Raw genomic sequence first — 27,355 nt, 5'->3', positions numbered from 1 at the left:
TCACTTTCACTAGAACTTATGCTGTTCTAGTATTTCGATCAAGGCCTAGGCCTCCAGATACTTTGCCCTTACAATGACATGGTTGCTCTACTTATTCCCAGTCATTATTGGGCATTGGACTACTAATATATATGACAGGGGATCAACTTAGTTTCAAACATATTCCTCCCTCCCTAACTATGTAGCGTCATCTCCACCTCATTATAATCAGAGTCAATTGCCTCTAGCAGTATGGTAACCCCATTTTCTGCCTGCTTGTCTGCTAGTAGAAGGAGTCCAACTATTTTGGCAGTCATGGTTTTTACTTTAGTGAGGTCCATAACTGGTCTCTTGATGGAAGCATTCCTCATTTGGGAATCCGGAAATGTAGACCCACAAAACCACTGTCATCTGCCATTGTCAATTTTTTTTTTTTTAAATGGCAAGACTGATTAATTCAATAGCAAACACCTCCCTTGCAAGTTTTAAGTCTTTGAGGTGGGCACTAATTTCTGACAGTCCACCTGGAATATGGTATTCCTGATTCTTATCTCGTGTAGGGTGGAAAGTTTCACGTTTTACTACTTTACTTTTGCTTTTTCAATAGATATTATTCCACAGCTCAAGGAAACATTGTAAGGGTTTTGCCATTTGTTAAGTATGTTCATCCTGAGTACACATAAAGAAACAAGGGAAATGATCACTTGATCATTGAATTCAGTATGAGGTGGACTGGGGTCAGAACTACGTTTGTCATCCAGCCTCTATATACTCCCACTCTAACTGTGGGAACATGATGTCATTTGTGAGTCTTGTTACCACAAACGGTTTAGATCTTGAATTCAATAGCCCTTGGAAAATCCTGGTTCTCAGCTGGGCGCAGTGGCTCACACCTGTAATCCCAGCATTTTGGGAGGCCAAGGCAGGTAGATCACTTGAGGTTAGGAGTTTGAGACCAACCTGGCCAACATGGTGAAACCCCGTCTCTATTAAAAATACTAAAATTAGCTGGGCATGGTGGAATGTGCCTGTAGTTCCAGCTACTCAGGAGACTGAGGCTGGAGAACCGATTGAAACCAGGAGGCAGAGGTTACAGTGAACCAAGATTGCGCTATTGTACTCCAGGCTGGGAGACAGTGAGAATCAGTCTCAAAAACAAACAAACAAACAAAAAATCCTGGTTATTTTCTCAATGTGAAGATATTTGATAAATGACATGAGGTCACTGGAGAACTGGGAATTACTGTGGAAGGATGGAGGGAATTACTACTCTCTCTTACTGTAATATTCTAGAGTTCTTCCTTATGAAGATCTGACCTCTCTTTTAACTGATGGCTTCTTGTTTAAGAATTGGCTCAGATATGGAATGTAGGTGAGATATTGTAGTTTTCCATTGGTTCCATTGGGTCAGCTGATACTATCCTTCTCATCCAATTTCGATCTCCTTTAAATGTGTGTGTGTGTGTGTGTGTGTGTGTGTGTGTGTGTGTGTGTGCGCATACAATTCTCTGTGGGTCAGGATGTCCTGGATGCTATTTCAACTTTGCTGCCATTTACAATTATTGCACACACCTTACTTCTGATAATTAAATGCTGCCAGCTCCATCTACTACTCTGGAATCCTTTCATTCCCATTGACACTAGGGAGCCACTAGAATAGCGTCTCTTGCCATCAGCCTCAGTCTGCAGAGGGCAGCCACTACAAAGATTCATATTAATAGTGGCATATCTCTCTCTAGCACTATACTTATCATGTAGTTAATGAAATATTCTCCAGCCCTTCCCAAGGAAAGTCAGCTGGTGATTTCTCAAATCTTATGTAATAGACTCATTCTAGCATGTTCATTTCTCTGAAAATTTGCTTTTTGTTTCTCAGTACTCTGGCAAGGTAGTTCTAGCATCTCCAATTTATTTGATAGAAGACCATTTCTTTTTCTAAGCTTCCAAGAAGCATCACAGTAGCATATCAGAACTTGATCCTGAGACCTTTGCCAGGGCACTAGATCCTGGGCTGGAGAGAGTATGCCCTAATTAACATACTCTCCCTAATCCAGCTTTAAAGTTCAGGTCCCCTCTTGGTTCAGAAACTTCAAGAGCCACTTGCAGGAACACTGTCCTGGTTTCTGTCAGTTCATATTAGCCAGGCCTTGCAGCTCCTTTGGTAACAAATCCCTTCTATCACTGGCAGAGATAGTAAATCCTGACTCAGGCAATGGTAGCCCTTGATCCTAGATATTGATCTAGTGTCAAGGAATGGAGCTGGAAAGCAGATCTGAGGAGGGCAGCATCTCCAGCATATCTGCGTCAGCTGAGGCTTCTGCACAGTTGTCAGGGTATCAGTTAGAAATCAATGCTATAAGAGATGAAATGACTTTCTTCCATCTGTTTCAAAGAATATCCTCTTGAAGAAGACCTATCTTTTCAAAGATTATACATGTTATAAGAACTTAATTGTTTTCTTTTTTAATGACTTAAAAATTAATACTTTAAAATGGGATCTAAAAATTGTCTCATATTATTTAATAAAACTGAAAATATTCTTAAAAAGTTTGAAGTGAAAATGCACCTCAACCAGCTTTATAACATTCAATTGTTGATCTGGATATGAATTTTGATTCTTATTTGTAACTATGGAGTATTTCCCATATTTTCTAACTATTATTTAGCACTTTCTAGTGAATATTTCCTCTTTAAGCAGCAACTAGACTTGCTTAGAAGAATAGGAAAGCTGATAAGTTGAATAACTTATTGTTCACATTTGGCAGTTAACTAGAGAGAGGTAAAGTTAACAAGATGCTTGCCAGGAAAATTATAAATAAAAAATGAAAAAAAATTCTGGCAGTGAGGATGCAAATGGAACATTTTGCACTAAGACAAGCAGTTAATCATCCAACTGTGCTCTTGGTTAATAACTCATAGAAGTTAAGAAGAAAACATGACTGATATTTTCCTATCAATGTGGTTTTAGTGTACTGGGCTGACAGAATACTGCAGGTAAAATTAGAAGATAAATTATGGGTAAAGGGAAAATAATTTATCTGTTTTAGATGTAAGTTGAATACTTTTCATTGGTTTGAAGCATCTACAATACTCTACATTCTCCTTTAATAGCCCGGTGGCCTTATAAAGCCATTATATGATTATCTAAAAATTATATAGGTAAAATTTTTGCTTTTCAAACTTTATAAGTGGAGATGATTGGTAGCTTTTTCAAAAGATTCAAGGTGGTAAAATTTTGCAGTCTTAAAATTGTTGTCTTCTCATTTTCATATATCCTGTGCATCCTAGCCTGTGAAAGAAAAAAATTACCTTACAAAATAAAGAAATGGACAAATTTATAATACTCTAATACTTTTGTTGGGGTAACTAAATCACTTATATCTTAAGTATAAAGAATAAAAGGCAAAATTATTAAAATCAATAACTATAACAATTGGCTAAGAGATAGTCAACATAAAAAGATATAAACTGAAACATCAGTAAGTCAAACTGTGGGGGAGAATGGTATTAAAGTGCAGAGGTTTTTTGTTACTTTTCTTTGTGATCAAACGTAAGTCATTATCACTTTAAAATAACCTGTTATAATGTGCTTTTTGTAAGTCTCATGGTAACCACAAAGCAAATACCTATCATAGAAACACCAGAATAAATAGTGTAGAATCAAAATGTGTTACAGAAAATCACTTAACCACAAAGGAATATGGCAAAAGAGGAAAAGAGAAAGAAAGAATCTATAAAACAATGAGAAAACATAATAAAATGGCAATAGTAAACCTTTACCTATCAATAATAAACTTGAATGTAAATTGATTAAATTCTCTAATTAAAAGACATAGAGTGACTAAAAAGATTAAAAATAAAAACAAGACCCAACTACATTCTCTCTACAAGATCACTTCACCTATAAAAACACACACAGATGGAAAGTGAAGGAATGGAAAAAGATAGTCCATGCAAATGGAAACCAAAAAAGAGCAGCAGGGAGCTATACTTATGTCAGATAAAATAGGGTTTTAGTCAAGAATGATAAAAAAGACAAAGAAGACCATTATATAATAATGAAGGAGTCAGCACAGCAAGAGGATATAACAATCATAAATATATATGCACCCAACACTGGAGCACACAAATATATAAAACAAATATTAATAGACCTAAAAGGAGAGATTGACTGCAATACAGTAATAATAGGGGACTCTGACATCCTATTTCAACAATGAACAGATTGTCCAGACAGAAAATCAACACCAACAAAAAAATCAGAGTTAAATTGTGCTCTAGGCAAAGTGGACCTAACAGCAGACATTTACAAAACATTCCATCCAACAGCGGCAGAGTACACATATTTCTCAACAGCACGTAGAATATCCTTTAGGATAGACAGACCATATGGCATATCACAAAACAATTCTTAACAAATTAAAAAAAATAAAACAAACAGAATAGCTATAAAAAAGAATGAGATCATGTCCTTTGCAGGGACTTGGATGGAGCTGGAAGCCATTATCCTCAGCACACTAACACAGGAACAGAAAACCAAACACTGCATGTTCTCACTTGTAAGTGTTAGCTGAACAATGAGAACACATGAACACAAGGAAGGTAACAATACACACTGGGGCCTGTTGGAGGGGCGGGGGAAGGGACAGCATCAGGATAAATAGCTAACACATGTGGGTCTTGATATACAGGTGATGGGTACGTGTAGCAAACCACCATGGCACATGTATACCTGTGTCTTGCACATGTATCCCAGAAGTTAAAATAAAATAAAACAAAAAACAAAAGACAACAAAATAACATCCGGTATATTTTCTAACTACAGTGGAATAAACTAGAAATCAATAATGGAGATAATGTTGGAAACTATAAATTCATGAAAATTAAATAACATGCTTCTAATAATGAATGGGTCAATGAAGAAATAAAAATAGAAATTAAAAATTTCCTACAGAAAAATGAAAATGGAAGCACAACATACCAAAACTGTGGGATACAGCAAAAGCAGTTCTAGGAGGAGATTTTTGTTTTTGTTTTTACTTGAAACTGCTATTTATTAGTTGAAATATAATGTTAAAATAGGCAAAATCCTAATTAAAATTTTAACTAAAGAAAATTTTAAAAATGTATCCTCTTTACCATAAATTTTTCTAAGTGCTGAGCATACAATAGTGAATATTACTGACAAATATCCTTAAGACAGGAGTTCTTAGCAATAAACAACTATATCAAAAAGTAGAAAGACTGAATAAACAACCTAATGATGCACCTCAAGCAAATAGAAAAGTAAGAACAAACCAAACATAAAAGTAGTAGAAGGAAAGAAATAATAAAGATTAGAGCAAAAATAAATGAAATGGAGACTTAAAAAATATCAATGAAACAAAAGTTGGTGTTTTGAAAAGATAAACAAAATTGACAAATCTTTAGCTAGACTAAGCAAAAGGAGAGAAGACTCACATAAATAAAATCTGAGATGAAAAAGAAGACATTACAACTGATAACACAGAAATACAAGGGATTATTAGAGACTACTATGATAACTATATGCTAACAAATTATAAAACCTATTAAGAAATAGATAAATTCCTGGACATATAGAACTTACAAAGATTGAATCATGAAAAAAATAGAAATGCTATTTAGACCAATAATATATAACATGATTGAAACAGTAATAAAAAGTCTTCCATCAAAGAAAAGCCCAGGACCTGATGGCTTCACTGCTGAATCTATAAAAGATTTAAATAAGAGCTAATACCAATTCTACTCAAAGTGTTCCAAAAAGTTGAAGAGGAGGGAATACTTTTATTCTCATTCTATGAAGCTAACATTATCCTGATATCAAAACCAGACAAGGACACACCAAAAACGAAAGCTACAGGCCAATATCCCTGAGAAACAGAAATGGGAAAATCAAGAAAATACTAACCAATTGAATTCAATAGCATTTCAAAGGATTATTCACTATGATCAAGGGAGATTTATCCTTGGGATGCAAGGGTGATTGAAATGTGCATATTTGTGACACACCATATTAACGGAATGAAGGACAAAAATCAAACAATCATCTCAATAGATGCAGAAAAGCCATTTGACAAAACTCAACATCTGTTTATGATAAAAATTCTCAGCAAATTAGATGTAGAAGAAGTATACCTCAACAAAATAAAGACCATATATGTATGACAAATCCACAGCTAATATCATACTCAATGGTGAAAAGTTGAAAGCTTTTTCTCCAAGATCAGGAACAAGACAAGGATGTCCACTCTTGTCACTTCTACTCATCATAATACTAGAATTTCTAGCAAGAGCAATCAGTAAAAAGAGAAAAAAAAGGTATTCAAATTGGGAAAGGAGAAGTTAAATAGTCCCTGTTTGCACACTGCTTGATCTTATGTTTAGGAAATCCTAACAACTTCACCAAAAACACTGTTAGCATTGATAGACAAGTTTAGTAAAATTGCAGGTTACAAAACCAACATAAAAATATTAGTAGTGCTTCTATATATCAATAGCAAACAATCTGAAAAAAAAATCAAGAAAGCAATCCCATTTATAATAGCTACAAAAAGTACCTAGGAATAAATTTAATCAAAGAAGTGAAAGATCTTTGTACAAAACTATAAAATACTGAGGAAAGAAATTGAAGAGAACACACACACAATAAAATGGAAAGTATCACTTTTTTATGGCTTGAAAGAATTAATATTGTTAAAATGTTCACACGATCCAAAGCAATCTACAGATTCATTGTAATATTTATCAAAATACCTATGGTTTTCTTCACAGAAATTGAAAAAAAAAATCCTAAAATTTATATGGAACCACAGAAAGCCAAAGCAACTATGAGCAAAAAGAACAAAGCTGGGGGCATCACACTACTTGATTTCAAAATATCCTAGAAAGCTATAGCAACCCAAACAGCATGGAAGTGTCATAAATGCAGCAGCTATAGCCTTATGAAATGTATTTCTTAAATCAGTACTTGAAAGTCAAAATTATTCCTTGATCCTTGGGCTGCAAAATGAATGTTTTGTTGCAGGCATGAAAACAGCAGTAATCTCTTTTTACATCTCCATCAGAATTCTCAGGTGACTAGGAGCATTGTAAATGAGCACTAATATTTTGAAGTGATTTTTTTTTTTTTTTTTTTTCTGAGCAGTAGGTCTCAACAATGGGCTTAAAATATTCAGTAAATTGGATTTGCTGACAATATGGCCGAATAGGAACAGCTCCGGTCTGCAGCTCCCAGCCAGATCAACACAGAAGGTGGGTGATTTCTGCATTTCCAGCTGAGGTACCATCTCATTGGGACTGGTTGGACAGTGGGAGCAGCCCATGGAGGGCGAGCTGAAGCAGGGTGGGGTGTCACCTCACCTGGGAGGTGCAAGGGGTCACAGGATTTCTCTCCCTTAGCCAAGGGAAGCCGTGAGGGGCTGTGCCATGAGGGACAGTGCACTCTGGCCCAGATACTGCATTTTTCCCCACAGTCTTCACAACCTGCAGACCAGGAGATTCCTTCTGGTGCCTATGCCACCAGGGTCCTGGGTTTCAAGCACAAAACTGGGCAGCTATTTGGGTAGATGCTGAGCAGCTGCAGGAGTTTCCCCCCCCCCCCCCCACAATACCTGAGTGGCACCTGGAATGCCAGCGAGAGAGAACCGTTCACTCCCTGGGAAAGGGGGCTGGAGCCAGGGAACCAAGTGGTCTGGCTCAGCAGTTCTCATCCCCATGAGCCCAGCAACCTAAGATCTACTGGCTTGAAATTCTCACTGCCAGCACAGCAGTCTGTGGTTGACCTGGGACACTCGAGATTGGTGGGGGGAGGGGTGTCCACCATTACTGAGGCTTGAGTAGGTGGTTTTACCCTCACAGTGTAAACAAAGCCACCGGGAAGTTTGAATTCGGTGGAGCCCACTGCAGCTCAGCAAGGCCGCTGTAGCCAGACTGTCTCTCTAGATTCCTCCTTTCTGGGCAGGGTATCTCTGAAAAAAAGGCAGGAATCCCAGTCAGGGACTTATAGATAAAACCCCCATCTCCCTGAGACAGAGCACCTAGGAGAAGGGGCATCTGTGGGCATAGCTTCAGCAGACTTAAAATTCCCTGTCTGACAGCTCTGAAGAGAGCAGGATCTCCCAGCACAGCGTTCGAGTTCTGATAAGGGTCAGAGTGGCTTCTCAAATGGGCCCCGACCTCTGTGTATCCTGACTGGGAAACACCTCCCAATAGAGGCCAACAGATACCTCCTACAGGAGAGCTCTGGCTGGTATTGGGTGGATGGCCCTCTGGGACAAGGCTTCGAGATGAAGGAACAGGTAGCAATCTTTGCTATTCTGCAGCCTCTGCTGGTTATACCCAGGCAAACAGTGTCTGGAGTGGACCTCCAGCACACTCCAGCAGACCTGCAGCAGAGGGACCTGTAAGAAGGAAAACTAACAAACAGAAAGTATCAACATCAACAAAAACGACATCCACTCAGAGGCCCCATCCAAAGGTCACCAACATCAAAGACCAAAGGTAGATAAATCCACAAAGATGGCGAGAAAATTTGAAAAAAGGCTGAAAATTTCAAAAACCAGAATGCTGCTTCTCCTCCAAAGGATCACATCTGCTCACCAGCAAGGGAACAAAACTGGATGGAGAATGAGTTTGATGAATTGACAGAAGTAGGCTTCAGAAGGTGGGTAATAAGAAACTCCTCTGAGTTAAAGGAGCATGTTCTAAGCCAACGCAAGGAAGCTAAGAACCTTGAAAAAGGTTAGATGAATTGCTAACTAGAATAATCAGTTTAGAGAAGAACATAAATGACCTGATGGAGCTGAAAAACAGCATGAGAACTTCATGAAGCATACACAAGTATCAATAGCCGAATCTATCAAGTGAAAGAAAGGATATCAGAGATTGAAGATTAACTCAATGAAATAAAGCGAGAAGGCAAGATTAGAGAAAAAAGAATAAAGAGAAACAAACAAAGCCTCCAAGAAATATGGAACTATGTGAAAAGACCAAATCTACATTTGATTGTTGTACCTGAAAGTGTTGGGGAGAATGGAGAACTCCCCCAACCTAGCAAGACAGGCCAGCATTCAAATTCAAGAAATACAGAGAATAACACAAAGGTACTCCTCAAGAAGAGCAACCCCAATTCACATAATTCTCAGATTCACCAAGGTGGAAATGAAGGAAAAAATCTTAAGGGCAGCCAGAAAGTAAGGTCAGGTTACCCACAAAGGGAAGCCCATCAGACTAACAGTGGGCCTCTCTGCAGAAACCCTACAAGCCAGAAGAGAGTGGGGGCCAATATTAAACATTCTTAAAGAATTTTCAACCCAGGATTTCATATCCAGCCAAACTAAGCTTCATAAGTGAAGGAGAAATAAAATCCTTTACCAACAAGCAAATGCTGAGAGATTTTGTCACCACCAGGCCTGCCTTACAAGAGCTCCTGAAGGAAGCACTAAACATGGAAAGGAACAACCGGTACCAGCCACTGCAAAAACATACCAAATTGTAAAGACCATCGACACTATGAAGAAACTGCATCAACTAACGGGCAGAATAACCAGCTAGCATTATAATGACAGGATCAAATTCACACATAACAATATTAACCTTAAAGTAAATGGGCTAAATGCCCCAGTTAAAAGACACAGACTGGCAAATTGAATAAAGAGTCAAGACCCATTGGTGTGCTATATTCAGGACACCCATCTCATGTGCAGAGACACACATAGGCTCAAAATAAAGGGATGGGGGAATATTTACCAAGCAAATGGAAAGCAAGAAAAGGCAGGGGTTGCAATCCTAGTCTCTGATAAAACAGACTTTAAACCAACAAAGATCAAAAGAGACAAAGAAGGGCATTGCATAATGGTAAAGGGATGAATGCAACAAGAAGAGCTAACTATCCCAAGTATATGTACACCCAATACAGGAGCACCAAGATTCATAAAGCAAGTTCTTAGAGATCTACAAAGAGACGTAGACTCCCACACAATAATAGTGGGAGACTTTAACACCCCACTGTCAATATTAGAAAGATTAACGAGACAGAAAATTAACAAGGATATTCAGGACTTGAACTCAGCTCTGCACCAAGCAGAACTAATAGACACTACAGAACTCTCCATCCCAAATGAACAGAATATACGTTCTTCTTAGCACCACATCACACAACTACATGGAAAATGAACAACCTGCTCCTCAATGACTACTGGGTAAAAAAACGAAATGAAGGCAGAAATAAAGATGTTCTTTGAAACCAATGAGAACAAAGAAACAACGTACCAGAATCTCTGGGACACATTTAAAGCAGTGTGTAGAGGGAAATTTATAGCACTCAATGCCCACAAGAGAAAGCAGGAAAGATCTAACATCGACACTCTAACATCACAATTTAAAAAACTGGAGAAGCAAGAACAAACAAATTCAAAAACTAGCAGAAGACAAGAAATAACTAAGGTCAGAGCAGAACTGAAGGAGATAGAGACACAAAAAACCCTTCAAAAATCAATGAATACAGGAGCTGGTTTTTTGAAAAGATTAACAAAATAGATAGAATGCCAGCCAGACGAATAAAGAAGAAAACAGAAGAATTGAATAGATGCAATAAAAAATGATAAAGGGGCTATCACCACCAGTTTCACAGAAATACAAACTACCATCAGAGAATATTACAAACATCTCTATGCAAATAAACTAGAAAATCTAGAAGAAATGGATAAATTCCTGGACACATACACCCTCTGAAGTCTAAACCAGCAAGAAATTGAATACCTGAATAGAGTAATAGCAAGTTCTGAGGCAGTAATTAATAGCCTACCAAAAAAAAAGTCCAAGACCAGATGGAGTCACAGCTGAATTCTACCAGAGTTACAAAGAAGAGCTGGTACCACTCATTCTGAAATTATTCCAAACAAGAGAAAAAGAGGGAATCCACCCTGACTTATTTTATGAGGCCAGCATCATCCTGATACCAAAACCTGGCAGAGACACAACAAAAAAAGAACATTTCAGGCCAAAATCCCTGGTAAACATCGATGTGAAAATCCTAGATAAAATACTGGCAAACCATATCGAGCAGCACATCAAAAAGCTTATCCACAACGAGGAAGTTGGCGTCATCCCTGGGATGCAAGGCTGGTTCAACATACACAAATCAATAAACTTAATCCATCACATAAACAGAACCAATGACAAAAACCACATGATTATCTCAATAGATGCAGAAAAGGCCTTTGACAATATTCAACATCCCTTCATGCTAAGAACTCTCAATATACTAGGTACTGATGGAACGTATCTCAAAATAGTCAGAGCTATTTATGACAAACCCACAGCCAATATCACACTGAATGGGCAAAAACTGGAAGCATTCCCTTTGAAAACTGGCACAAGACAAGGATGCCCTCTCTCACCACTCCTATTCAACATCGTATTGGAAGTTCTGGCTAGGGCAATCAGGCAAGAGAAAGGAAAAAACAATATTCAAATAGGAAAAGAGGAAGTCAAATTGTCTCTGTTTGCAGATGACATGATTACATATTTAGAAAACCCCATTGTCGGAGCCCAAAATCTCCTTAAGCTGATAAGCAACTTCAGCAAAGTCTTAGGATACAAAATCGTGCAAAAATCACAAGCATTCCTATACACCAATAACAGACAAACAGAAAGCCAAATCATGAGTGAACTCTCATTCACAATTGCTACAAAGAAAATAAAATACCTAGGAATCCAACTTACAAGGGATGTGAAGGACCTCTTCAAGGAGAACTATGGACCACTGCTTAAGGAAATAAGAGAGGACACAAACAAATGGAAAGACATTCCGTGCTCGTGGATAGGAAGAATCAATATTATGAAAATGGCCATATTGCCCAAAGTAATTTATAGATTCTCTGCTATCTCCATCAAGCTACCACTGACTTTCTTCACAGAATTGGAAAAAATTACTTTAAATTACACATGGAACCAAAAACGAGCCCACATAGCCAAGACATTCCTAAGCAAAAAGAACAAACCTGGGGGCATCACGCTACCTGACTTCAAACTATAATACAAGGCTACAGTAACCAAAACAGCATGGTACTGGTACCAACACAGATCTATACACCAATGGAACAGAACAGAGGCCTCAGAAATAGCACCACACATCTACAACCATCTCATCTTTGACAAACATGACAAAAACAAGCAATGGGGAAAGGATTCCCTATTTAATAAATGGTGTTGGGAAAACTGGCTAGCCAAAAATATGCAGAAAACTGAAACTGGACCCCTTCCTTACAACTTGTACAAAAATTAACTCAAGATGGATTAAAGACTTAAACGTAAGACCTAAAACTATAAAAACCCCAGAAGAAAACCTAGGCAATGCCATTCACAACATAGTTGTGGACAAAGACTTCATGACTAAAACACCAAAAGCAATGGCAACAAAGCCAAAATTGACAAATGTGATTTAATTAAACTACAGAGCTTCTGCACAGCAAAAGATACTATCATCAGAGTGAACAGGAAACCTATAGAATGAGAGAAAATTTTTGCAATCTATCCATCTGATAAAGGGCTAACATCCAGAATTTACAAAGAACTTAAACACATTTACAAGAAAAAACCAACCCCCCCATCAAAAAGTAGGCAAAGGATATGAACAGACACTTCTCAAAAGAAGACATTTATGCAGCCAGCAAACATGAAAAAAAATATCATCACTGGTCATTAGAGAAATGCAAATCAATACCACAATGAGATACCATGTCATGCCAGTTAGAATGGCAATCATTAAAAAGTCAGGAAACAACAGATGCTGGAGAGGATGTGGAGAAATCGGTATGATTTTACACTGTTGGTGGGATTGTAAATTAATTCAACTATTGTGGAAGACATTGGGGCAATTCCTCAAGGATCTAGAACTAGAAATACCATTTAACCCAGCAATCTCATTACTGGGTATATACCCAAAGGATTGTAAATCATTCTACTATAAATACACATGCACATGTATGTTTATTGTGGCACTATTCACAATAGCAAAGACTTGGAACCAATCCAAATGCCCATAAATTTTAGACTGGGTAAGGAAAAATGTGGCACATATACACCATGGAATACTATGCAGCCCTAAAAAAGGATGAGTTCGTGTCCTTTGCAGGGAAATGGATGAGACTGGAAACCATCATTCTCAACAAACTACCACAAGAACAGACAACCAAACACTGCATGTTCTTACTCATAAGTGGGAGTTGAACAATGAGAACACAAGGACACGGGGGGCGGGGAGCATCACACACCAGGGCCTGTCTAAGTGTGGGAGCTGGGAGACGGATAACATTAGGAGAAATACCTAATGTAGATAACAGGTTGATGGGTGCAGCAAACCACCATGGCACGTGTATACCTATGTAACAAACTTGCACGTTCTGCACATGTACTCCAGAACTTAAAGTATAATAATAATAATAAAAAAGAGACAGATCCATCCATGGTTTTGGAATCTAGGATTCTGTTTCCTTTTTTCTTCCTTTCATCCTGCCCCCTTTTCATTAATTTATTGTATGGTTTCCTCAAAAATCTCCTTTTAGTTTATTTTTATTTTTCTTTATTTCTCCCAAATTTATTTATTTTTGAATAAAAGAAACTTGTACATAGCAGCAAATTAAAATTCAAAACGACACAAAATTTACTATATGTATGTAAGTATTGACTGTGTATTTATACACACATACACACCCATACATATCAACCTAGTTCTTTATCTTGTTTTTTACCTAACAATTATTATGGAGATTTTTGATGTTACTATATATTGGGAGAACTGTCTAATCATTTTTAGGTCTCAATATTATTCCTTATGTGGGCATAGAACAAAATATCATACTGGTTTCCTACTAATAAAGACGTAGGTTGTTTCCAAATTCCAGGTCTTGACAAAGTAGTAATGAATATCTTTGCAAAAACTTCATTGTGAAGATGTGTAAAATCTTTGGATGATGTTCTAGAAATGCAATGATTGGTTTGAAAGGGTATGTGAGTTTATGATTTATGTAGATATTAGGGCCTTAATTTGAAATAGCATTTGTTTTAGGTAATACAGCAACAGAGGGTGTGTAGTTAACTCCAGAATTTAGTGAAGTTTATCTACATGTTAGCCATTTGGGAATCTCCAGAGAGTGAAGGAGACTCCTATAGGTAAAAACCCCATTGAGAAAATGTCATAGGCAGTGAGAAGCAAGAAATCCCATCCTATGGCAGTGCAGGAGAGCCAGGACTCTTATTCTGATATTAGCCAGGGTTTTAATTTTGTGACTTTTTCTGACATCACAGAAAGTCCTTTGTTTAAAATATTTCGAAGCCAGAAAAAAAATTCAACTTGTAGTTCAGAAGGTGGAGAAATTAGAAACATCTGGTAAATTTGGTTGCAGACATGGCTTGTGTTGACATGGAGATGTAATAACCAGGAGTTTGACTAGTCCAGTCTAAATCTGGTGAATAATATTTTCTCAGCAGTCTCCTGGCCACAAAGTATCAAAAGGCACTGGGAACATGCTGTAAAGTGCCTGGATGCCCAGAACAATTACACTCTGGAAACAGTCTCTTGGCCTGGCTGAAAGTGACCCATGACCACAGCTCAGTTCATTCCACAAACAGAATTAGTCACAAAGCCATGTGGAATAACACTCTGCAGGAGTTTCTTGTGTTGACTTTCTTAGTGCATGATAGCATGATGGGACTTCACACACCTTGGAATGATATTGGCTTGGAATAGTAGGGATGAAAAATAGTTCAACACTTTGCTTTATGTAATTATATACATTTTATTTTTCATGTGGTTATTGACTGTACTCTTTTTAGAGCTTTCTTGTATATAAGTGGGGCCTGTTTAAAAGTCTATGACTTAAAATTTTAAATTTTTGACTATTTTAGTATTATGTAAACAACATGTCAATTAATAGTGTCTTAAGAAACAGATTGATCTTCACTTTGTTCCTGTACTTCTGTGTCTTTCTGATCCTTTCCTGATCACATGAGAGAAAATTAATTACTTCCCTTAAATGTAATACATGTCAAATATCAATACATGTCAAATGTAATGTATGTCAAATATCCAGTTGATTTACTTGTCACTTTGTATTTTATTTATATTCCTGTCTCTAATTAGATGTCTACTCCTCAAAGTTAGGACTGTGTTATTTTATAAAGGTATTCTTGGTGACTGCTGGAGTACTGAGTACATGATAAGTGAAGAATAAATGTTTATAATATGAATAAATTAGTCTGCTAATTATAGGAACACAAGGTGCTTTGATATGAAATCCAATTTGACCACTAACACTCATTTTTTTCTGCTATGGGTTCATTCTTGCATCTGGTTTTCTTAAAGCTTTTTTACTAATGCATATTGCTGAGTAATTTTCCAAAGGCAATTGTAAATTTTTGAGTGTTTACTTTGAAAGCATCAGTATGTAATTTTGTAACTAGTGAATATAGACCAATTTTGTGATGCTACTTTTCAAAACTTCTGAGGATTCTATTATCTGATGAGAAGAGTTAGTTTGTTCTAATAAAAAATTAGCATGTGTTTGTTTTCTACTTTACCTGGATATTATAACCTAAGACATTTACAATATATTGTATCAAGTTAAAGAAACTTCAAAAAATATTTTTTCACCAGGAATCCTTTGTCTGAATTACTTATAAACCATCACCATCAAATAGTGTTTATTGAACATGCACGTGTGTCTGCTACACCCCAGATTACTGTACCAATTAAGTCAGCTATGCTTTCCAGATTGAGGCAACACACAGTATCCTGTTTTTATGGTTCTTTTCAACTTGGATTTGGTATCCCTCTAATTTCATTTGTGTAGAATTCTATTTGCTTTAAAGTTAAACATGACTTTTAGTTATTGTTCCTTCCTTTGTCACTTTTAATTTTCAGCATACATTCAGTTTGTTTGCTGGAAAAAAGCATTTTCTTTTTTTTTTTTAATTTATTTATTATTATTATACTTTAAGTTGTAGGGTACATGTGCATAATGTGCAGGTTTGTTACATATGTATACTTGTGCCATGTTGGTGTGCTGCACCCATCAACTCGTCATTTACATCAGGTATAACTCCCAATGCAATCCCTCCCCCTCCCCCCTCCCCATGATAGGCCCCGGTGTGTGATGTTCCCCTTCCTGAGTCCAAGTGATCTCATTGTTCAGTTCCCACCTATGAGTGAGAACATGTGGTGTTTGGTTTTCTGTTCTTGTGATAGTTTGCTAAGAATGATGGTTTCCAGCTGCATCCATGTCCCTACAAAGGACACAAACTCATCCTTTTTTATGGCTGCATAGTATTCCATGGTGTATATGTGCCACATTTTCTTAATCCAAACTGGATCCTTTCCTTACTCCTTATACGAAAATTAATTCAAGATGGATTAGAGACTTAAATGTTAGACCTAATACCATAAAAATCCTAGAGGAAAACCTAGGTAGTACCATTCAGGACATAGGCATGGGCAAAGACTTCATGTCTAAAACACCAAAAGCAACAGCAGCAAAAGCCAAAATTGACAAATGGGATCTAATTAAACTAAAGAGCTCTGCACAGCAAAAGAAACTACCATCAGAGTGAACAGGCAACCTACAGAATGGGAGAAAATTTTTGCAATCTACTCATCTGACAAAGGGCTAATATCCAGAACCTACAAAGAACTCAAACAAATTTACAAGAAAAAAACAAACAACCCCATCAGAAAGTGGGCAAAGGATATGAACAGACATTTCTCAAAAGAAGACATTCATACAGCCAACAGACACATGGAAAAATGCTCATCATCACTGGCCATCAGAGAAATGCAAATCAAAACCACAATGAGATACCATCTCACACTAGTTAGAATGGCGATCATTAAAAAGTCAGGAAACAACAGGTGCTGGAGAGGATGTGGAGAAATAGGAACACTTTTACACTGTTGGTGGGATTGTCAACTAGTTCAACCATTATGGAAAACAGTATGGCGATTCCTCAAGGATCTAGAACTAGATGTACCATATGACCCAGCCATCCCATTACTGGGTATATACCCAAAGGATTATAAATTATGCTGCTATAAAGACACATGCACACGTATGTTTATTGCAGCACTATTCACAATAGCAAAGACTTGGAATCAACCCAAATGTCCATCAAAAAGCATTTTCTTAGCCATGTTTGCCCTGAGTCTCCTCCCCTGCCCTTTATGTTTATGTGGTCTAGCCAAATTTCATGTCCAAACTTTCATCCTTTCTTTAGGTAGGTATATTAAGGAATCATCTGACAAGACATAATTATGTTATAATATAGCTTTTGTGTTTTGAGAGGGCTAGGGGATGTGATCCAAAATATGAGACGTTTTTATTTATAATGGAGAATATTGGGAGATTATGTTAGTAATTAGGTCCAGCTATGTTATACAGCTTTGAAAAGATTATGTAATTTTTCTGAGGCTTGGTTTTCTTGTCTTTAAAATGTTGTGAAGATTAGAAATAATGTTCTTTGAGCATCTTGCACAGCTAAAATACAGTAGGCACTAAAAATGATGGCTGGTAACAGAATCTACAGCTAAAGAAAAGGTAAAAAATTGTCTTGTTTGTGAATTGGTATCTATGTGGTGTGTATGCAGCTGCTCACATTTATGTTGTCCACAGCAGACCCTACTAATCAGTCAGCACTCTTTTCCATGGAGTCTGGATGCAGCTTATGAGTTACAGAAATTAACTCATAGGCAACTATTGCCAGTTAAACCAAGAAAGGAAATGAATTGCATCCCATTTTTTCATCCCTCATGTAGCCTCATCCTTTCATTTTACAGAAGAGAAAACTAAGACTCAGAGAAGTTATGTAACTTCCTCAAGATGACACATTGAGGCATGGTCAGAACCTTGTACTGGAACCCAGAACTCTTAATTCAGTTCTCCATCAGCTGAAACATCTGTCTTTTTTGTTCATCTTCTTTCATAACTGGGGTAGAGATTCATATAATTTACCATTTTTTTTTCTAGAGCAAATAAATTAACCCACGATTCTCTTGAGGTAATATTTGTGGGTTCATATAAATGAGCCACACTGACCACTTTACACTGGTGATAATATGTTTTTTTAAAAATCAGAAACATATTTTTTATTCAAACCTTACATTCTCTTACCTTTCAGAAAAGAAAAAGGAAGAAGCAGAGGGTCAGCAGATGTTGAAGGAGGTATAATCAAGGTAAACACTTAGCTAGGAAGTGGTTTTCTAAGCAAGGGTTGCTCTAAAAATTTCCCACATACCCTCCTTTGATCGTTGGACTTTTATTTTTTTTTCTGATCTAAATATTATGCTCTAAATTTTGGGTTGGAATCCACTGAAGCTGGCAACAGTTAAATTAATCCTTCTTTTCACTGAAAACATACTTATGCTTGCTAACAACTGCAAGATTAATTTGGACTTACTTAGCCAAAGGAAAAACAGGATGTGAAAAGACAATTTGAAGTTTCTGTCTCATCACTTACTCCCTCTGTCCCTACTGTTTTTGTTTGTTTTAGTTACATTTTCAAACATTCTCTCATTTTCCCATGTTCTGTGTTCGCCTTAGAAAATCTTCTAATAGCACAGATGACAAACAGGAGTTCCAGAAATGCTGGCTCATCACAGCAGAAGCCCAGTGGTTTGGCAGGAATCTTAACTTGAAAATGTTGAGACTGGCCCTTTTAAAAATAAGTCCATGGCAGCAGATGTCACTATTGGTCTATCTTAACTCTGGGGCACTTGTTGACAAAGCAAATGCCATGAGCATAGAAGCCCAGTAATCCTAGATTTTAGACATTTCATGATGGCCTGTGGCACCAATGTAATGGTCAATTTCTTATACCGGAAACCTAATTTAATTATATAGAACTTTTAGTATTATGATTATTGTATTTTAACATTTGTGTCATTTTCCTTTTTTAATATAAATCTTTTCCATGAAGTCCCTAGTTTCTTTCTTACCTCCCTCTTTCTGCTTTCTGTTCCTAATCATGGGACAGCTTTCTCTTTTCTGCTTATATGTGCTTATTTGTTCATGTAAGGATCCCCATAATTCTGACGTTTTGCAAGATACTTTCTTCAGTGTTCATTTTTGTGCTATTAACTACAATGCAATTAACCTTTACTCTTCTTTAAAAGCAAAGTTGTGCAAGTAATTTGCCTGTTGTCTCTCAGCAACATGTCCTCCTTTTTTGACACTAGTTTGTAATGCTAGGGCTGTGACTTTGCAGATTTCATACCTCTGATTCCCTTGGCAGCTTTTTGAAAGTATTAGAGACTTGAAGTTACTGAGGAATGGGGATTGGAAGAGGAGACAAGGCTTCCTTCCTGTTTCAAAATTTGTTTTATTCTTGCTGTCTTAGACTCTAAAATGGCAGTTCTCCTAAGCGTTAGGTGGTGGCCTCCACTGTGGAAGTGGCTCCAGCCTCCAGCTCCTGTTGGCATTTCCAGAAATGCCTGAACATTTCCCTCAGAGAACCAGAAGCAGCCAACCCAGGCCTCTTCCTTAGAGCACCAGGGCTGGTGGCTCCTCCTCCTGTTATCCCCATCTTTTCCCATTTGTTTCCCTAACCTCAGGCATTGTAGCTACTTCCTGAGTTACCTCTATGTGACTTTACTTATACAACCTTCTGACACTTGGGAAACCAATTTCTTCCATTAAATCCTCTCTGTTGGAAACAATTCGGTTTCTGTTTTCTTAACGTGTCTAATATATCTGCACATAGTCATATATATTTTAAATTATATGTAATGTTAAAAATAGTAAAAGCAAATAACAAATTCATTGTGTTTCTGATTTGTATTTTAAAAATGCTTTTTTGATTTGAGCTTTTAGCATGTCATATATATGTGACGATTTTGATTGCTTGATATGGAATATATCTTGTGAAATGTATACATAGCTCCAAATGTAACCAAAGCAAAAATTGGTATGAACATTGAGGTAATTTTTCCTTACAAAAAGATCTTATCCTGGGGTTCCAGTTAGGTTTTACAATTACTGAAATGACTTGCTGTCTATTTTCTATCCTTGTTTAGCCCATACTCCATTATACAGAGAGCAAACTAAGAGCTGGAGAGATGAAGAGACTTGCTCAACATCATACATGTGAGTGGTTGGAAACCTGAGGTGGAACCCAATCCAATTTTCTTTATTTGCCTCAAGCTGCCTATACTTGCTCATGATTTTAGTCGTATCCATTGCAAGGATTTGCTAGCATTTGGCAAGAAATGAGCATAAATGAAATAATCCAGGATTTTTAAAACTAGTCATCATTATATTAATGTACTATGCTGATGAACTTAAGTTGGAAAGGAGTGTTGGAGAACTTGTTACCTTTCTATTAAAGTCAATTACTTCTTTATAATTAATATTTATTTATTCATTCACACTCAGTCAACTAACACTAGTATGCAGTAATGTAATATAATGACTTAGGTCAATGTATTAGTGTCATTTTGACTATCTTAGCTCTGTCACTGTTCTTCCATTCATGGGAGTGCTTGCATAAATTGGGCTACATTAACTATCTTATTTTCTCAAGTCTTCTCTATTCAACCTCTACAATCTGGTTCTTGCCCCTTCTCTATTGAAACAACCAGTGGGTTCCCCAATGACCTCCATATTGCCAAATCCAATAATTATTTTTATGATTTTGACTTGACCCACTTCTATGGCAATTAATACTGTTTGACTGGTCCTTCCTGCCTGAAAATTCTCCCTTTTTTTCCTGAGATACTTCTCTAATAAGTTACCTTCCTTTTTCTCCTACTGCTATTCCTCATATCCCTTAGGTATAATCTTAAATACCAGGGGCCTTCAGAGCTCTGTTCCTGGTCTTGTGACCTTCTTGCTATATTTTCTCCCTCACATGATCGTATCTTAGCCCACCTTCAGGCCTTCTGCCTCTATTTATGTTCTGAAGACTCCTAAATCCATATCTTCAGCCTAGACCACTTCCATGAACTCCAGATCGTTATGTCCAGCTGCCTGCTGGAAAGCCACTGCATCCACACATATCTTGCTTGACTTATACCAATGTGAAACTGGCCCAATTGTTCCATAGAACTGATGTTGGAAATTGACCCTCTCAGTCTTAAAACTTGAGGAGCTACATTTGTCTTATCTTATGCATCTAAAATTGTAAGACCAATAATCAGGCCTCTCAAATAATATAGAGGAACTGAATCATAGCCCCTTACCTGTCATGACTGACTGACTGACTGCCTGCTACCTGTTGACCAACTCCTCTTTCTTACCCCTCCATAATTCCTTTTGCAGCACATGCATAAAGCCTTTTTCCAGGCAATACTTGTCTTACAAAATTGTTTTTTTTGTATGGTAAGTAGCAGGACCCGGACTGAACCTCTGGTGTTTCAGTAACACATTTTGGTTCCCTGACCAGGCACACATTGCTTGTGGCTTGGCTGCTACAGGCCTGAAGGGTTTCAGAAGGCCTCCTAAGCAGCTACCTGCCTATTTTTGGCCGGAGGTGGGTCTTGGTCTCTCTTTCTTTGGTCCTGCTGCTGTCAGCCCCAAGAGCATTCCTAATTGCCTAGGAAGAGTAGCCTTTGATATTTGACATCTGCATCTGGATGGGTTAGTGTCTTTTGTGGGTACCAGACAGGGGGATGTGCTCTTCTCAGTTTGGGGAATTCCAAAAGAATTTCCATTTGCAGGATGAACAAGCCCAACCAATGGAGAGAGGAAGCATTCTGACTGTTTCAGTTTGGATACTCTTGGGACTTGCTTGTTGCTGAAGCAGGTGGATTGTGCTTTGGTGATTGTTTGTTTATGTGCATGCATCAGTATAGTTCCCAATATTCCTTGGTGTCTGGGGCGGTTTGGCATCTCCATGAGCCTCATTGTTATTGAACAGGAAAGTGGGATGGAGTTCTGTGTATCCAGGCTTTTATGCTGCTATTCTAAGCAGGGTCAGGTCTGCTTAGTACATGAGGTTCTTCTGTGATGCTGTTTGACCCCAGAGTTTTTTGGAGTCTGGGAAGGTTTGGCCTTTAAAAATCAAACTGCAATGGAAACTGTTTCATCTAACATTCTTGTTCACATCCTTCATTGGATTACCTCTTGGGGCAAAGTTTAGCCATGTAAACATGTTCATAAAACAGTGAGTTTGTATTGCTATCTCATGGCTGGAGTTCTGAGGTAAAAGCTATTGGATCTTTGTTTATGTGTGTGTATACACATTTCGATGTGTTTATGTGTATGTACATTTATTATGTTATATGTTGTGTCTACTAAATTGGTTTATAAATAAAGAGGGGTCATAAATTAAATAAATAAGTCCAAATATTTTTCAAGTTCACATGATTTAAGTAATTCTTTAATAAACAAGCTGGCTTTAAAATTATTAAGGTAGAAATAGAAATGTCTTTGGAGTTGTCAGCATACATTTTTGTCTAGGTTTTATATTTGTCTCTGCTAGATATTTTGAGGTGTCAGGGTTTGGCACAGAAGGTTATAAAACTATAAACCCAGCCAAGGCGCAAATAACTTTTGTTTGAGTTTTTGGACAAATTTAATGTTGTTAGTTTAATAAAGACAGTTGAATCTTCTGAGTTATTATCAAAAATATCCGTGGATTTAAGGTTCTTACTTAGGTGAACACCTGATATTCTCAGGTTATGAAATGGTTAACAAAGAACTAACTGCTAGCTTTGTCTAATATCTCAGTTTTCAGAAGTAATCCAGATAAACTTAAAAAAAAGAGAAAGAATTGAGTACATGTAAATAGGATAAATGCTTGTAGGTGAACTTTTTGTAATTTAAAATCTCAATTATTTTTGATGATGAGTCATCCAAATTATTTTGGATGTCTGGTCATTTTCAATTAAAAAAGGTTTTGATATAGAGAAAAGTATTTTTTAAAATTGTTGAATGTTCTCAAATATAAAATACTAATATCCGATAGTTCAGGATTTCTTACTTCCTAGTGGTTTTCACAAAAATTTAAGGTTACTAAGGATAAGAACTGTAGTTAACATATAATTCTGTATATAAAATGTGCCAGAGAATTTCTGTCCTTATGAAAAAAAGAGTAATTTTGTCTTAAAAAAAAGAATAATTTATTTAAAAGAATAACTTTAGATAAATTCAGAATTTATCTAAAGGTTGTTTCAAATTATGAACTATGGTAAATTTTTGTCCTAAAATAAAATGACTGTTTTTTTTTTTAAACAGGAGAAAATTTAAGACCAAACAGAAAATTCAAGCATGTCATACATTGTCTGTGTAAGTCATATGTAGTTTTTCTCCTGTTTCTGTGTATGTCTGTTTTCAGGCACATACAGAGAAAATAGAAAGATGAAAAAGTAAAAACCTGATAGGAAATTGTAGAAATTTTTGGCTAATTAATATTGCTCATAATTAAAGCTCTTAGTCTTGATAAAGTTAAGATAAGAAATATTGTAAAGAAATACATTGGCATTTTGACAAGTCTTTTTTTAAATACAGTTAAGCATGAAGCTAGATTTATCAGGGAGTCAAATTTCATGTAAATGCTCGTGTCGGTTGATTTCATACTGTGTTTGCTATTCTGCATTGGTGGTTCTAGCACTAAAGTCCTTACTTGCCAAGTGCCTAAAGTAAATTTCTCAAATACACGAAATGTATAGTGGTATTGGTGGATGAAAAGACATTAATTTGTGTATCAAAAACAACATATTGTGTGTGTGTGTGTGTGTGTGTGTGTGTGTGTGTGTGTGTTTTGGCTCTGTGTAACACTGTAGCCTCTAAGGTAAACTGAATAGAAGAAAAATTGGAGGTTGATTTTTTGTTTGTTTTTGCTTTCATTTTTCATTTGTTTTCTATTTGTACTTCTTTGGGTTTTATATATATGTATATATAAATAAATGGAAGCATAAATATATAAGCATATCTATACATATATATGCAAAATCCAAAGGCGAACAAATAGCAAATAAATATATAACAAATAGCAAATAAATAAATATATAAATTATGTATTATTAATATGTAAATTATATATAATTATATAATATATATAAAATTATTGGTATTTTTAGTTTCTAACAGAAGGCTTGTAGTTGGCTCTGTATATATAGTAGTCATTTTGTTTCCTGTGCATTTCTAACAGTTCATCATTTGTTCTATTTATCTAAAATTCCTAAGCTACCTTTGTAAAATCTCAAAAAAAAAAAAGAGATAGAGCACACTAGCCATTTAAAACTGAATTGGTTTTGCTTTACCTACGATGATCTAGAAAGCTTTAAGAGTTTAAGTTTCCTGGCCAAAATTAAAAGACTTGACTTGTTTTTATAAATTCTAAACAGAAATAGTATATTATTTTGTTATTTAAGAAAGTAGCTGAGAATAAAATTGTTTAAATGGTGCTTATTTCCGGTTATTCAGTTCAATCAATAATTTGAGTTAGTTTCAGATCTTTTCCTTTAGATAATACAGAAAGACTGTGATATGGATACAAAGTTTTAATGCTTAGGAATGATTGACCTTGTTCTTAAGGAAATTATATTAACAAATTTCTCTCAAATTATTTTAGTTGTGTTTAGTAGCATTATTAAAATCAAGTGACATTCACTTGGATTAAGTAGTAATTAAAAATATGAGACTTTCTAGTGATTTTTAATCTCAGGCTTTTTATCACTGTTAGTGTGTGTAGTTGAAAACAAAATATGTATAAGTGTTGTCCTGGTTTGATGATTATAGTCGTGAACGTCAACTAATCACTTGTTAGTGCTGCACGTAGAAACCAGCCCTGGAAGTGATGATACTCTTTTAAATAGCTGAAAACAAATTATTGGGTGCTTGTTCTTATTTTGTCCCTGTTTTTGTTATATAGTGTTTAAGTGGAAGGGGATTATTTATCTTCATATTGAATTTCCAAAACTAATATTTGCTTTTACCATTTTTTTAAATGATGGAAAAAATGTTAACTGTTGCACATTGATAAGTTTGTCATAGGACTTACCTCATTTTTTATGCTTTTGCTCACAATTGCATCACTAGAATGCTAGCAATTAGACATATGCAAGAAGTAACCTAACAACTTTAATACAATGGTTTGAAGTGCTGCTGGCAGCAACTACTAGACACCAAATGGCATTATTTTAATTTGTGACATGTTAGAATCACGTTAGTGACTCTACATGTTAGTCACTCTACATGACATCTAGAGTCATGTTAGAATTGTAGGACTTTCTGCAGTGTTAGTAAACTGAACCACAAATTTCTAGATGTTCTTTTATATATCTGTAAACATTTCATTAAGCTTTGGCTTCTGTTCTTATCATAAATGCATATACTATACTTGATCATTTATATTGTAGATAGAAACTTATTTTACACCAAAGTAGTCTATCTGCATATTATAGGTAGAGTGCTCATATATTGTAACTTTATTTTTATATTAAAAGTCTTTTTGATTTAACTTTGGTTAAATGAATAATTATTATTTTACAATGACCTGTAATTCTGTTTTGACCAAATATTTTGAGACTTTTAACATCTTTGGAAAACATCCTATTAAGTAATCCTTGTGCTGCTAAGTTACAGGACTTTGACTCCTGGGTTTGCAAATGGCACTGACACCTGCTAAATCTTGAACACTGACATCAGTCAAAAGCTCATCTTCAGAAACCCAGGAGAGGTGACAATCAAAATGAACTGCTTTTGTGAGACACAGGGCCAGAAATGAAAACTATTCAATCCCTGTAGGCCAGGGACTATTGTGGAAAAGGTGGACGTATAAGATTTTGAGGACTAAAATTAGTTATATTTAAAATTAGTTATATATATTTATTTAATATATATATATTAGTTAAGGGTTGATGTGCCCTTACCTAGACCTTAAAAAGAGCTCACCATTCTAGGCCAAGGTTGAAGACACAACTCAGTTTGGGAGCCTAGGGAGCTGGGCCTCCCAGGCCAGAGTATGGCCTCTTAATGGCAAAGGAGATTCCTTTGAGTTGTAAACAATACTGTAACCTTACTTTTGGCTTTTAGTTTTTAAGTCTTATGTTGCTTAAATAGTTTTAAAGAGTAAGAATATCTGCCCACCTCCAATCCCATCTGGCCTAGAACATTTAATTTGCTATAAGTCTTGACTCTAATTCCTTTGGCCATAGAGATCTCACTGAGGAATAGGGTGAACCTGGGGCATGTAGCACACTACTCCAGCAATGGTATGGGACAAAAAGTCCTAAGCCCCCCACTGACTGAATGGAGCCACTTGTGGCCAAGGGGAACCTAGTTGTCGGGAGACCAGTCTTGCCTGGGAAAAGGTCTTGCCCCTTACCCTGCTGCTGGTCTGCAGAGCCCCAGAAGTGCGTTGACTCTTAGCCTTATCCCATGACACACCTTCTCAGCATGAAGCTGTCAGAAAGATTGATGACCGGATTCCCCATGATTGGGAAATTCATAAATAGAAAGAAGGGGATAAAATTGACCCAGTTGTCCCATGGAACTGATATTTATGATTTCTTTTGAATAAACATGGAAATTGACCCTCTCAGTCTTAAACTTGAGAAACTTTGTCTTATCTGAGTTCCTTTCTCAGAAAATCAACCACCAGGCCTCCCAAATAATATCAAGGAACTGAAAGTTAGGAAATTACTGCATCTGGACAATGAGATGTCAGACCCCACACCTGTTGTGATTGCCTAACTTACTACCTGCTTCCTATTGATCAACTCTTTTTCTTTACCCATCTCTAATTCCTATTTTCTGACACATAGTTACATTTCTTTCCTGCTGCAAAACCGCCTAATTTTAGTTGGTTGAGGAGATGAATTTGAGACTGATCTTCCATCTCCTCAGCTGCAGCATCTGAATAAAGCCTTCTTCCTTGGCTCAGTGATTAGCTTTCTGTGTGGTGAGCAGCACGACCTAGCCTGAACCCCTGGTGTTTTGATAAGAGATGCTGCTATTCACAAATGTAAATCCAGAGGTGGATGATCTGAGCATCAAGTGAAACTAGAAATCTCTATTTTTAGGCTCAGTTTTCAGTTTTCCAATTTTTAAACTGTTAGCAAATTGAAAAAAACCTTTTTTTTTGAGACAGAGTCTTACTCTGTTGTACAGGCTGGAGTGCAGTGGCTCAATCTCAGCTGATAGTAACCTCTGCTTCCTTGGTTCAAGCAATTGTCATGCTTCAGCCTCCTGAGTAGCTGAGATTACAGGTGCACACCTCCACACCCAGCTAATTTTTTGTATTTTTGTAGAGATAGGGTTTCGCCATGTCAGCCAGGCTGGTCTTGAATTCCTGGCCTCAGGTGGTCCACCCGCCTTGGCCTCCCAAAGTGCTGGGATTACAGGTGTGAGCCACTGTGCCT

At 36.6% G+C, this 27,355-nt stretch overlaps 1 long non-coding RNA gene across 4 annotated transcripts in view; it reads left to right on the top strand.

Moving 5' to 3' along the window:
• The window catches only part of LOC123567926 (uncharacterized), a 234,306-nt gene that overhangs the window by 102,779 nt on the left and 104,172 nt on the right, over positions 1 to 27,355 (top strand). For 3 of the 4 annotated variants that reach the window (XR_010579989.2, XR_010579991.2, XR_010579990.2), the window contains exons 3-5: positions 7,148 to 7,254; positions 18,172 to 18,226; positions 20,066 to 20,135. This is a non-coding gene — a long non-coding RNA (uncharacterized lncRNA). Of the gene's footprint in view, positions 1 to 7,147; positions 7,255 to 18,171; positions 18,227 to 20,065; positions 20,136 to 23,225; positions 23,277 to 27,355 lie in introns of all 4 variants that reach the window. The other variant, XR_010579988.2, reaches the window with a different exon arrangement.

This window comes from Macaca fascicularis, chromosome 12 (genome assembly GCF_037993035.2).
Source record: "Macaca fascicularis isolate 582-1 chromosome 12, T2T-MFA8v1.1".
In the NCBI taxonomy this organism is placed as follows: Eukaryota; Metazoa; Chordata; class Mammalia; order Primates; family Cercopithecidae; genus Macaca; species Macaca fascicularis.
This window is presented reverse-complemented; position numbering and strand designations above follow the sequence as displayed.